General features: G+C 47.7%; 1 pseudogene; it reads right to left on the bottom strand.

Annotated features, from left to right (window-relative positions):
* Positions 1–11,538: 11,538 nt before the first annotated feature.
* LOC147106363 (ATP synthase F(0) complex subunit e, mitochondrial pseudogene) lies at positions 11,539–11,755 on the bottom strand (annotated as a pseudogene).
* Between the last annotated feature and the right edge of the window lie 1,244 nt (positions 11,756–12,999).

The following is a 12,999-nucleotide window of genomic DNA, read 5'->3' as shown; positions in this document are numbered from 1 at the left end:
AGAGAGAAGATGAATTATGAGAGTAAACTGGCAAGAAATATTAAAATAGATAGTAAGAGCTTCTATAGGTATATAAAAAGGAAGAGAGTAGCTAAAGTAAACATTGATTCCTTAGAGGATGAGACTGGGGAATTAATAATGGGGAACGGGGAAATGGCAGAGACTCTGAACAAATATTTTGTATCTGTCTTCACTGTAGAAGACACTAAAAACATCCCAATAATGGATAATCAAGGGGCCACAGGGAGGGGGGGGGGGAACTAAAGACAATCACTATCACTAAGGAAAAAGTACTTGGTAAAATAATGGGACTAAAAGACAACAAATCCCCTGGACCAGATGGCCTGCATCCCAAAGTCTTAAAAGAAGTGGCTGCAGAGATAGTGGATGCATTGGTTACAATATAGCAACATTTCCTGGACTCTGGAGAGGTCCCAGCAGATTGGAAAACCGCAAATGTAACACCCCTATTTAAGAAAGGAGGGAGACAGAAAGCAGGAAATTATAGACCAGTTAGCCTAACATCAGTCGTTGGGAAAATGCTGGAGTCCTTCATTAAGGAAGCAGTAGCAGGGCATTTGGAAAATCATAATGCAGTAAAGCAGAGTCAGCATGGTTTTATTAAAGGGAAATCATGTTTAACAAATTTGCTGGAGTTCTTTGAGGATGTAACGAGCAGGGTGGATAAGGGTGAGCCAGTGGATGTGGTGTATTTGGATTTCCAGAAGACATTCGATAAGGTGCCACATAAAAGGTTACTGCACAAGGTAAGAGCTCATGGAGTTGGGGGTAATATATTAGCATAGATGAGGATTGGCTAACTAACAGAAAGCAGAGAGTTGGGATAAATGGGACATTTTCCGGTTGGCAAACGGCAACTAGTGGGGTGCCACAGGGATCGGTGCTGGGGCCTCAACTATTTACAATCTACATTAATGACTTGGATGAAGGGATCGAGTGTAATGTAGCAAAGTTTGCGGATGAGATAAAGATGGGTGGGAAAGCAAGTTGTGAAGAGGACTCAAAGAATCTGCAAAGAGATATAGACAGGCTAGGTGAGTGGGCAAACATTTGGCAGATGACGTATAATGTGGGAAAGTGCGAGGTTATCCACTTTGGCAGGAAAAATAAAAAAGCAAATTATTATTTAAATGGAGAGAGATTACAAAATGCTACAGTTCAGAGGGACCTGGGGGTCCTTGTGCATGAAACACAAAAAGTTAGCATGCAGGTACAGCAAATAATCAAAAAGGGAAATGGAATGTTGGCCTTTATTGCAAAGGGGTTGGAGTCTAAAAGCAGGGAAGTCCTGCTACAACTGTACAGGGTATTGGTGAGACCACACCTTCAGTACTGCGTACAGCTTTGGTCTCCTTATTTAAGGAAGGATATACTTGCATTGGAGGCAGTTCAGAGACGATTCACACGGTTAATTCCTGAGATGAGGGGGTTGACTTATGAGGAAAGGTTGAACAGGCTGGGCCTGTACTCATTGGAATTTAGAAGAATGAGAGGTGATCTTATTGAAACATATAAGATACTGAGGGGGCTCGAAAGGTAGATGCAGAGAGGATGGGGAAATCTAGAATGCGGGGGCACAGTTTTAGAATAAAGGGTCTCCCTTTTAGAACTGAGATGAGGAGGAATTTCTTCTCTCAGAGGGTCGTAAATCTGTGGAATTCTCTGCCCCAGAGAGCTGTGGAGGCTGGGTCATTAAATACATTTAAGGTGGAGAGAGACAGATTTTTGCATGATAAGGGAGTGAAGGGTTATGGTGATCAGGCGGGGAAGTGGCTTTGAGCCCAAGATCAGCCATGATCTTATTGAATGGCGGAGCAGGCTCAAGGGGCCAAGTGGCCTATTCCTGCTCCTATTTCTTATGTTCTTATGTTCATACGCTGATGTTCTCTGTCACCGGCTTTCCCTGAATTGGCCTGCTGAGCCCGCTGGGCGGGCTTAACAAGGTCAATCAAGGGAAAATAGCGTGGGTTGGCCACAAGTCGATGGAGGCGGGACTAAAACCCGACAAGCAGCAGTGCCGCCTCCAATGCGCCCCAATTGGCAAAATCACCCCCTCAATGTTTTCAAGGCGAGACTGGATAGGCACTTGAGGGAAATAAACTTGCAGGACTACGGGGATAGAGCGGGGGAATGGGACTGACTGGATTGCTCTGCAGAGGGCCAGCATGGACTCGATGGGCCAAATGGCCTCCTTCTGTGCCGTTATGACTCTATGTGCTGGATTTTGTCAATGGGGACGTGATGAAGGCGGGACTCCCACTTTTTGGGTTGTAGTCCCGCCTCCATCGACTTCTGGCCAACCCACGCTATTTTCCCTTGATTGACCTTGTTAAGCCTGCCCAGCGGGCTCAGCAGGCCAATTAAGGGACACCTGGTAACCGGTGACGTCAGTGATTGACATTTCATCTGTCAAGAGCTTTTGACAGATGAAAAATCAGCATTTGACAGCTCTGTGAAGCTGTCAAACACTGACAATCTGTCTTCTAACTTGAGTCCTTCTACTCAGACTCAGTTAGAGATCTCTCCAGACCAGAACGCAGAGGCTGCAGCTTTTGACATTTCAGCGGCCATTCTGCTTTCTGTGCCGATGAGCTGAGGGACTCCCGAGAACTGAAGGAAGGAAGCCTGCAGGAGAAAGTAAAGGTAAGTAAAACTTATTAAAACACTTTACACTTACCTCACACACTTACCTCTGCACACATGCACCCATCACTCACCTGCACAACGGACATCTCGACCCCTCCAACCCCTGCAAACCGACGGTCCACCTCGCTAACTTGGCGTGGTTCGGGGCCGTCGGACAGCCCACACTTCAGGGCTAGAAATAGGGATTAGGCAAAAAACTGCCTGTTAACTACCTGTTAACAGGCAGCTAATTGGCACTAATCCCCTTCCCGCCTCGGAGAGACGGCTCCCAGCACATTTGGATATCCGCCTCCTGGTACATTGGCACGGAGGCGGGTTGGGGGCGGGATGGGTTCGTGCCCCCCGATTCTGCAATTTTCCCACCACTCCCGCCTCCAAACCTGCCTCCACGGGGCTTGAAAAATCGAGGCCTAAGACTCCTGGTTCTAGACGCCCCAGCCAGGGGAAACATCCTCCCTGCATCTACGCTGTCAAGTGAGGCACCAGAAAGTAAGAAGGACCTATGGAACTTTACCTCATCAAAGAATCAGCCCCTTTAGGAGGACCGGAAAGTATAATTAAAAAGAGGATCTGGGAGTCCTTCTTTGATGGGTGTGATCTTTTATAATTAAAACTGAGTTTTAAAGGTTGCAGCTCCTTTCAGCTTCAATCCACAATTTGAACTCTTTGTGGATTTTATGCTTTAAAGATGTTTGTACTTTTGATAAAAATGTAAAGTGAATGAAATAATTTTGTAGCATGGTAGATGAGCAGTAAAGCAATGCTGCCCCCTAGTGGACAGTGTTGTCGACATGGACGGGACATCGTCTGATGGCTGCACCGAATTCCTGTTATATTAACGTTGACCCATTCATTTAAATGGCTGTACCCAAAAGGATCTGTATCCAGGCTTTGGGCATTGAGCCCTCTAATAATATAACGTGGAATGTTTCATAGAATCATAGGTAGTTACAGCACAGAAGGAGGCCATTCGGCCCGTCGTGCCTGTGCCAGCTCTTTGAAAGAACAGTTGTGCTCAGTCCCACATCCCCGGCTTATTGTTGGTAACCCTGTGAGTACCTCGCCCTCCAGTACCCGTCCAAATTCACTGTTAAATTTAATGACGGAATCAGCTTCCACCGCCTTCTCAGGTGGAGCGTTCCAGATCCTGACAACTCTCGGAGTGAAACCATTTCTCCTCATCTCAGCATCGCAGTACAGGAAACTCTTTTTTATCTGGCACCGACGGGACCGGCATGGTGCCGGTTGATCAAAAAGTCCGGATTACAGAGAGGTATACTTACCAAGGTACGAGAGCTCCGTACACGGCCACAGGTGCAGGAGCCCCGGTTACACGGCCACAGGTGCAGGAGTCCCTGTTGCACGGCCACAGGTGCAGGAGTCCCTGTTGAACGGCCACAGGTGCAGGAACCCCAGTTACACGGCCACAGATCCAGGAGTCCCTGTTGCACAGCCACAGATGCAGGAGTCCCTGTTGCACGACCACAGATCCAGGAGTCCCTGTTGCACAGCCACAGGTGCAGGAACTCCGGTTACACGGCCACAGATCCAGGAGCCCTGGTTACACGGTCACAGATCCAGGAGTCCCGGTTACACGGTCACAGATCCAGGAGCCCCGGTTACACGGCCACAGGTGCAGGAGCCCCGGTTATACGGCCACAGATCCAGGAACCCCGGTTACACGACCACAGATCCAGGAACCCCGGTTACACGGTCACAGATCCAGGAGCCCCGGTTACACGGCCACAGGTGCAGGAGCCCCGGTTACACGGCCACAGATCCAGGAACCCCGGTTACACGGCCACAGATCCAGGAACCCCGGTTACACGGCCACTAATATATAGTAAAACTTACCTGAACCTACTCCTAAATTTTGCTGGTTAAGAGAGATTTCCGGATATTTAGGTGCTGGTTAAAAGAGGGTTTCTATTTTGCTATCGTATTAGTGTTTGGTTCACTGTCACCTCTCTTCTGGGAATGCCCACCTTGAAGAAGTTCTACTCTTCTCTCCGACGGGATTTCTGTTTGTCTCTTCAACCTTGTTCCATCGCCAGCTTTTTCCAGTTCTGATGAGGGGCCCCAGACCTGAAACGTTAACTCTGTTTTTCTCTCCACGGATGCTGCCCTGGCCTGCTGAGATTTTCCAGCGTTTTTACCTCTCCTCATCTCCCCTCTAGACCTTCTGGTAATAGCTACAATGTCAGTGCGGCCTTGATGAATGCAGCTTGCTGATATATGCAAATTGCTGCTAAATCCTAATTTGTTGCTAGCATGGGATAAGCTGCTACAACCTGTTTCGTTACAAGCAAGTATTGTTGCAATCAAACTTTCCTGTGCAGCAACCTGTGGCAATAACAGGATTTCTAAACAGGGTTTAATTGTACATTATTAATGATACGATCACTGTGCCTCGCAGCGGTTAATTGCTTCATTAGTTGGACTGATAACTCTATCTGATGGTTCTGCCTCGTTGAGCCCTCCACGCGTTTTAGCTGGGGATGAGAGCTGGTAGCTCGAACTCCAGAAATGTTAATCATTTGAAGGGCGGAGGATGGTAGAGAAGGTAATGCGTCCCGGACAGAGCGCGTCTCCCCAGGGTAATCGCACGAGTCTGTGGTGCTGGCGGGAAGCCTTGCCCGCTAGCCTGTAACCCAAATGGGAAATTTGGATGCACACTCTCTGCTGCCTTCCGACCGTTCTGACCGATCACTACCGCGGACTTGTAAAGCTGCCCCTCTCCTTACAGGTGTGTGTCGGGAGCAGCTCCATAAGGAGACCTGAAAACTATTGGCTACGATATACCCGGATGCCAATTTAGAAGTCATTGGGCTGGATTTTGTCAATGGGGACGTGATGGAGGCAGGACTTCCACTTTTTGGGTTGTAGTCCCGCCTCCATCGACTTGTGGCCAACCCACGCTATTTTCCCTTGATTGACCTTGTTAAGCCCGCCCAGCGGGCTCAGCAGGCCAATTAAGGGACACCTGGTTACTGGTGACGTCAGTGATTGACATTTCATCTGTCAAGAGCTTTTGACAGATGAAACATCAGCATTTGACAGCTCTGTGAAGCTGTCAAACACTGACAATCTGTCTTCTAACTTGAGTCCTTCTACTCAGACTCAGTTAGAGATCTCTCCAGACCAGAAAGCAGAGGCTGCAGCTTTTGACATTTCAGCGGCCATTCTGCTTTCTGTGCCGGTGAGCTGAGGGACTCCCGAGAACTGAAGGAAGGAAGCCTGCAGGAGAAAGTAAAGGTAAGTAAAACTTATTAAAACACTTTACACTCACCTCACACACTTACCTCTGCACACATGCACCCATCACTCACCTGCACAATGGACATCTCGACCCCTCCAACCCCTGCAAACCGACGGTCCACCTCGCTAACTTGGCGTGGTTCAGAGCTGTCGGGAAGCCCACACTTCAGGGCTAAAAATAGGGATTAGGCAAAAAACTGCCTGTTAACTACCTGTTAACAAGCAGTTAATTGGTACTAAATCCCTTCCCACCTCGGGGAGGCGGCTCCCAGCACAGGTTGGATACCCGCCTCCTGGGACATTGGCACGGAGGCAGGTTGGGGGCGGGATGGGTTCCTGCCCCCCGATTCTGTAATTTTCCCACCGCTCCCGCCTCCAAACCCGCCTCCACGGGGTTTGGAAAATCAAGCCCTTTGAGTCAGAAAACATTGCGCAGTCAGTCCCAGACGTTATTGGGTAAGTTTCGTTATGGAGTCGATTCCTGAGGTTTTAGTCCAATGCCTTTGATGGTTATCTTAGATGTCCGGAGCAGTTGTCTGGAATATTGATTTCATGAATGATGTCATGCTGGTAACATCTCTCTTCCAGCAGCCCTGAATGTGTTCTGATTGACTACATGTTACAAATTGCTAGATGTTGTGTAGGCCGCCATCAGCTAAAGATGTTTGTAATCAGGATGTTAAATCTTTGTTGCGCCTCTCTTTGGAAATGTCCTAAATTTGGTGAGACCACATCTGGAGGACTGTGTACAGTATTGGCCTCCTTATTTAAGGAAGGATGTAAATGCATTGGAGGCAGTTCAGAGAAGGTTTACTAGACTAATACCTGGAATGGGCGGGTTGTCTTATGAGGAAAGGTTGGACAGGCTAGGCTTGTATCTGCTGGAGTTTAGAAGAGTAAGAGATGATTTGATTGAAACATATAAGATCCTGCGGGGTCATACATAGATACATAGAGATAGGAACAGGAGTAGGCCATTCGGCCCTTCGAGCCTGCTCCGCCATTCAATGAGATCATGGCTGATCTTCGTCTGAGATCATAGCTGATCTTACCAGTTCAGTACCCCGTCCCCGCCTTTTCTCCGTAACCCTTAATCCCCTTAGCCTTCAGAAATATATCCAATTCTCTCTTGAAAATATTTATTGAATTAGCCTTCACAGCCCTCTGTGGCAGGGAATTCGATAGGCTCACCACTCTTTGAGTGAAGAAATTCTTCCTCATCTCTGTTTTAAATGATTTGCCCGCTATTTTTAGACTGTGGCCCCTGGTTCTGTGCTCCCCGGCCATTGGAAACATTCTCTCTGAATTCAGCCTGTCCAGGCCTGCCATAATTTTATATGTTTCGATGAGATCCCCTCTCAATCTTCTAAACTCCAGTGAGTACAAGCCCAAACTATTTAATCTCTCTTCGTAGGTCATTCCCGCCATTCCAGGTATCAGCCTGGTGAATCGCCGTTGCACTCTTTCCATGGCAAGAACATCCTTCCGCAGATGGGGCGACCAAAACTGTACACAATACTCCAGATGCGGTCTCACCAGCACCTTGTACAGCTGTAGTAAGGTATCCCTATTCCTATACTCGAACCCCCTTGATATGAAGGCCAACATACCATTTGCCTTCTTAATCGCCTGTTGCACCTGCATGCTCTCCTTCAGTGACTGGTGCACAAGAACACCCAGGTCCCTCTGCACTTCCCCATCTCCCAATCTATTGCCATTTAGATAATAATCTACCCTCCTGTTTTTACCCCCAAAGTGGATAACCTCGCATTTATCCACATTATAGTGCATCTGCCACGTATCCGCCCATTCCCCCAACCTGTCCAAATCACACTGTAGCCTCCTGACATCCTCATCAGAGCCCACCCCTCCTCCTAGTTTAGTGTCGTCAGCGAATTTGGAAATATTGCATCCAATTCCCTGATCCAGATCATTTATATATATTGTGAACAGCTGGGGTCCCAGGACAGATCCTTGCGGCACCCCGCTGGTCACTGCCTGCCACTCCGAAAACGAGCCGTTTATTCCAACTCTCTGTTTTCTATCCGCCAGCCAGTTCTCTATCCACGTTAATACTTTGCCCCCAATCCCATGAGCCTTAATTTTGCATGATAATCTTTTGTGTGGAACCTTATCGAAGGCTTTCTGGAAGTCAAGGTACACCACATCCACTGGCTCTCCCCCATCTATTCTACCAGTTACCTCCTCAAAAAATTCCAGCAGATTAGTCAAACACGATTTACCCTTTGTAAATCCATGTTGACTCTGTCCGATCCTTTCCCCATTTGTCAAGTGCTCCGCTATTTTATCCTTAATAATGGACTCTAGCATTTTGCCCACAACCGATGTAAGGCTTACTGGTCTATAATTCCCTGCTTTCTCTCTACCCCCCTTTTTAAATATTGGGGTAACATTAGCTACCCTCCAATCCACGGGTACTGTTCCCGAGTCAATGGAGTTCCGGAAGATGATCCTTAGAGCATCTGCTATCTCCAGGGCCACCTCCTTAAGTACCCTAGGATGTAGTTTATCAGGCCCTGGGGTCCTGACAGGGTGGATGTGGAGAGGATGTTTCCTCTTGTGGGAGAATCTAGAACTAGGGGTCACTGTTTAAAAATAAGAGGTCGCCCATTTAAGACAGAGATGAGGAGAACATTTTTCTCATGGAGGGTCGTGAGTCTTTGGAACTCTCTTCCTCAGAGGGCGGTGGAAGCAGAGTCTTTGAATGTTTTTACGGCGAAGGTAGATAGATTCTTGATAAGCAAGGGGGTGAAAGGTTATCGGGGGTAGGCGGGAATGTGGAGTAATCAGATCAGCCATGATCTTATTGAATGGCGGAGCAGGCTCGAGGGGCCGAGTGGCCTACTGCTCCTAATTTGTATGTTCATATGTAAAATTGAGTTCATAAAATGTGTTGCTAATGCCGAGGCCAAAAGAGGTCAGTTTTGCTTTTCAGGTTCGAGAGTTAGAATCCTGGCCAGGAATGAAGTGGTCCTCAATAAACAGAGTGTGCTGTAGAGAGCCTGAAAAAAAGGCTTCATTTTCCATATTGCTTCAAGAGACTTTGTACCATTTGACCATTTTTCTTCACTTCTTCATTATAAGATTCAAGAGAATAATGAACCCTTGTAGTCATTTTTCAAGACATTTACGGTTTGATTATTGCATTCATCTTATATATATTCTGTTCCTGGCGCTAATTTAAAATGAGAGAATGCTGGCAACACACAACAGGGCAGCCAGGATCTGTGGAGAAGCAAAGACACATTGACGGTTTGGGCAGAGCTTCCCTTCAGAACTGACAGGCAAGCATTTTCATAGAAATAGAAAAAAAGGAGAGGAGAGAAGCTCCATGCCCAAAGAGGAAATTATTGTAACTTGTTCAAAAGAATAGCAGGAGATTGTTAGATGAGGTAAAAGATGATCTCAGTCAGGCAATAGGAAGAAGCGTTAAAGAAATTAAAGAAGCTAAAAGAACGTACAACTAGCTAAGACAGCAAGAGCTCCAGCTAAAACAACAACAACTTGCATTTACATAGCGCCTTTAACATAGTAAAACGTCCCAAGGCGCTTCACAGGAGCGATTATCAAACAAAATTTGACACCGAACCCCATAAGGAGTTATTAGGAGAGGAGATCAAAGAGGAAGGTTTTAAGGAGCGTCTTAAAGGAGGAGAGAGCGAGGTAGAGAGGTGGAAAGTTTTAGGGAGGGAATTCCAGAGCTTAGGGCCCCGGCAGCTGATGGCACGGCCGGCAATGGTGGAGCGATTAGAATTGGGGATGCGCAAGAGGACAGAGTTGGAGGAGCGCCGAGTTCTCGGAAAAAGGTGAGTAAATAGGGGAAATTATAAACAAAAAGTCCTGACAAAATACAGTGGGATACCCAATCCTAAAAAGAGGAGAAAAAAAAGCAGGTCATCACGAAGATCACGGATTCCCTGACAGCCCTGAATCTCTCCACCCCAAATGTCAATCATCCTCGCCTGCCCCAGATACCAACTGACGCTCCCCAACTTACCAGCCCACCCTGTTGTAGCTGAGGTCCACGGTGACTAACGTCAATGCTCAAGCCAGCGTGGTACAGAGTGCTCAGGGGAAATATAAGACACTGTTCCGGAAACTTGCGTTGAGCTTGGTTGGAACAGCGTGGGAGGCCAAAAACAACGAGATAAAAATGGGAATGGAAGGAGGAATAAAGTGGTCAGCCAATCAGCTCACAGTTGCAGACAGTGCAGAGGTGTGCGGGACAGCATTCAGTCTCTCGTGTGTTGGCGAGACCACATTTTGAGCACTGAATACCGAATATTAGTTTAGAGGAAGTACACTTAAATTTACGTCTCTTACAGAAGGAGAGGGAATGGATTTTAAATATAGCCTAGCAACCAGCAGCTAAAAAGTGACAGAGCCAATTTATGTATATTTTCTTTTAATTTCTGAAAATATAAATTTTTTGCGCTGGAGTTTGGCATTTTAACATATATACAGCTCAATATTCAGGAGAGTGTTTAGCTGTTGAGAACCACAAACTCTTGGGGCTAGAAATTCTGTATCGCCCCGTTTGGGACGCTAACTTTTGAAAAGTAGGAGAAGTAGCGCCAGGCGCTAATGATTCTCTCCTGCTGGGAAATTCAGCTTTAGCGCTCCAAGAGGGAAGTGGAGCGTTAAATCAAGAGCTAACCACTTCTCCTAGGGCGCTAAAGTCTGAGAGTGGGGCGGTAGCGGCAGAGCGCTGAACAATTTGGAGCGCATCACTAATGGCATCAGAGGCTGCTTCCCTCGCTTAAAGGGAAGGGCCAGTGATGGTGCACAACCTACTTGTCAGCAGTTCTGCATTGCTAGGCGACCTGCGTGACTGCCATTACAGCCCCAAACACTCTCACAAAGTGGAGGGCTCGGACATCTCGCAGCAATGAAACATCAAAAACTGTGAGCAGGCACCAGACTCGTGGCAATATTAAAGGTTGGCCGACCTGAAAACCATTGCCTTTAATTAGCGCTCTCCAAGTGGCCAGCCGAGTTGACAACGCCTCCTCTCCCTGCCGTTGTTCACGGCCGGCGATACAGCAGGGGGCTGGGTTGGGGGGGGGCGCAGATGGGAGGTCATTTCACATCCGGGGCGGTAACGGGGCGCTGAGCACTTGATGACATCACGATCTACGAGGCGCTCGAGGCCCGGGCCGGTAAGAGTTAGCGCCAGCGTTAAACCGGCACTGAAGATTGCGGGCGTCGCAGCATTCGCCGCGCCCGGTCGCTAACCCCTTAGCGTCCCGTAAGCGCCAACCCTCCCCAGGCGCTAACGGGAGGCACTAACCAACCAAATTTCTCCTCCTATAATCTTTTAAAGTCACTCTGGGCCACAGTCTTAAAACTCAGAAGCGTACATTTGGTAGATAAACAACCGGCAGTTTGTCCACTGTCAGCTTTTCCCACAATAGAATTCAAAGGAATGAAGTTAAACAAAAGACTGCATATCGTTCAAATAAAATTCATTTTCTTTCATATTTTGAGATGGTGGAAAAAAGCATCAGGAAGTCGTCTGAATAGATACTTCTGACAAGTCCATTCGAGTAAATCGAGATGCTTATCCTACCTGTATATAGTTAAGGGTGTCAATCATTTCAAAGTTGGGTCTTTACTGGCTTCTGCCAATTCTTTCGCAATGTGTTCAAGCGCCTCTCAATTCTTTTTTATCTTCAGACTCAACTCGCCTCTCCTCTTCTGCAATAGGCTTCAGATGATCATAGATGACACCGACCAGCAATGCTGCATCGGTAGGCATCTTGATGAGAGGCGACACCGGAGGAACACCATAGTGACCGTCGCCGGGCCGACAGGAAGTTTTGTTTCAACGTTGACAGCAGTGGAGCGAATTCCTTTTCAGCATGTAAATAAGCCTGGGTCAAAAGGTTTGTGTGGCTAGAATTGCAAAATATAAATATTTTGGGACAAAGGAGATTCCCAAGAGTAGCCGACAGCTACAATGGCGGTACAGCAATTTATTTATTTTAAATAAAAGAAAGTCTTGCATTTCTGTAGCGCCTGTCATGATCTCAGGACGTCCCAAAGCGCTTTAAAGCCAATGAAGTACTTTTTGAAGTGCAGTCACTGTTGTAATGTGGCAGTCAAGTAGTGCACAGCAAGCTCCCACAAACAGCAATGAAATAAATGACCATCTGTTTTAGGTGTTGGTTGAGAGATAAATTTTGACCAGGACACTGGGAGAACTCCCTTGCTCTTTTATGTCCACCCGAGAGATCTGACGGGCCCTCGGTTTAACATCTCGTCCAAAGGATGGCACCCCCGACAGTGCAGCACTCCTTCAGGACCACACTGCAAGTATCAGCCTAGATTTATGTGTTCAAGTCTCTGGAGTGGGAAGTGAACCCACAACCTTCTGACTCAGAGGCGAGAGTGTTACCCATTGAGCCACAGCTGACACCTAGGGGGTAATTTTAACCCCCCCCCAACCACGATGGGCAGGAGCGGGTTGGGGTGGGTTAAATCGGCAAATAAGCAAAACCCTAACCCAAGCCGCCGCCAATGCGCCTACTTCCGTTTTAACCGCGGCGGGTTTGGGGGCGTCTGAGTAATGCACTCTGGAGAGATGGGTCCGTTATTATAATATGTTGATGAGGCTCCTTTCCTCAGATTTTGGCAACCATTTGAATTTAACGCTGGCTGGCCAGGTTTTCCAGGACTCGGGAAACCCGGCAGCTGAAGGGAAGTGGGTGCTGTCGCATCCAGCGCTGCTTGTGGGCCAGGAGGAGCAGGAGTGCTTCCCCCACACCGCCCGAACCCTCAAGCAAATCCTCTACCAGGTTCGACCGCTTCCCCTCCCCACCACCCCCAATCCTGCGAGCTCTCCCGGTCCCCCGCACCCTCCTGGTTGCCTGTCCAACTCCTCGGGCTGTCGGGTGGGAAACGGAGTAAAAAAGTTATAATGAAGTGCTACTGTTAATTTCCTCCCAGCAAACGCGCACTCCCCCTCCCCACCTCCCCATAAGTAGCAGGGCCCCAATCTTGGCGGCAGGGGAAATTCATTTTAGTACCGACAGATTTAAAGTGTAAAATATG

The sequence above is a fragment of the Somniosus microcephalus genome, chromosome 16 (assembly GCF_052327205.1).
Source record: "Somniosus microcephalus isolate GS21.2 chromosome 16, FLI_Smic_1.0, whole genome shotgun sequence".
NCBI lineage: Eukaryota > Metazoa > Chordata > Chondrichthyes > Squaliformes > Somniosidae > Somniosus > Somniosus microcephalus.
This window is presented reverse-complemented; position numbering and strand designations above follow the sequence as displayed.